Source organism: Nansenia antarctica (assembly GCF_963989245.1).
Source record: "Nansenia antarctica genome assembly, chromosome: 3".
NCBI lineage: Eukaryota > Metazoa > Chordata > Actinopteri > Argentiniformes > Microstomatidae > Nansenia > Nansenia antarctica.
The window spans coordinates 25,410,383-25,411,503 of NC_137688.1; positions in this window are offsets into that span (position 1 = coordinate 25,410,383).

Sequence of the window (1,121 nt, forward strand, 5' to 3'; positions counted from 1 at the left end):
ACCTGTTGGCTCTATACGCGAACTGCATGGGGTCTAGGAGAGGGTCTGTGATGGACTTTAGGTGGGCAAGGACGAGGCGTTCAAAGACCTTCATGACTACAGAGGTCAGGGCAACGGGTCTGTAGTCATTCAGGCCTGTGATCCTCGACTTTTTGGGGACAGGGATAATGGTGGAGGTCTTGAAGCAGGCTGGTACCTGACAGCACTCCAGGGAGGAGTTGAAGATGTTGCTGAACACAGGGGACAGCTGGTCAGCGCAGAACTTCAACATGGAGGGTGAGACAGCATCCGGACCGGCCGCCTTCCGGGGGTTCTGTCTCTTGAACAGGCGGTTCACCTCTCTCTCTGAGACAGAGAGGTGTGAGCGGGCAGAGGGGGTGGGGCTCAGGGGAGAGAAGGGAGGAGGAGGGGAGGTTGGGGAGAGGGGGGGGGAGTCGGGGCAGTAGTAGAGGGGGCAGACTGTGGGCGGGCAGAGGGGGTGGGGCTCAGGGGAGAGAAGGGAGGAGGAGGGGAGGTTGGGGAGAGGGGGGGGGAGGGGAGGGGGGGCAGTAGTAGAGGGGGCAGACTGTAGTTCGAATCTGCAGTAAAACTTGTTCAGTTCATTTGCAAGGAGAGTGCTTTCTATGGTCAGAGGGGGTTTTGGTTTATAGTTTGTAATTTGTTTTAGACCCTTCCAGACAGAGGCAGCGTTGCCATCTGAGAATTGTTGTTGCAGTTTCTCAGAGTAGCGATGTTTTGCTTGCTTAACAGCTGCCTCGAACTTGTACCTGGCGTCTCTAAACCTGTTCTTGTCACCCCTCTGCCAGGCATCCTCCTTCTCCAACCTCAGCCTTCTGAGCTGGGCTGTGAACCAGGGTTTGTCATTATTATAACTGACCCTGGTCCGAGTTGGAACACACACCTCCTCGCAGTAGCTGACGAATGACGTCACAGTGTCAGTGTACGCATCCAAGTCGTTACCGGCCTCAGCCCCCGCCCACTCCACATAGCCCTCGTCACAGCCAGCCCGCTCTATGGACCCCATGTTAGGCCCCATGTTAGGCCTGTGACCCTATTCTGGACCACATTCATTCCATCCCACTGGTTTTTCTTATAAACCTTTCAAGTGTGAATTGTAAAAC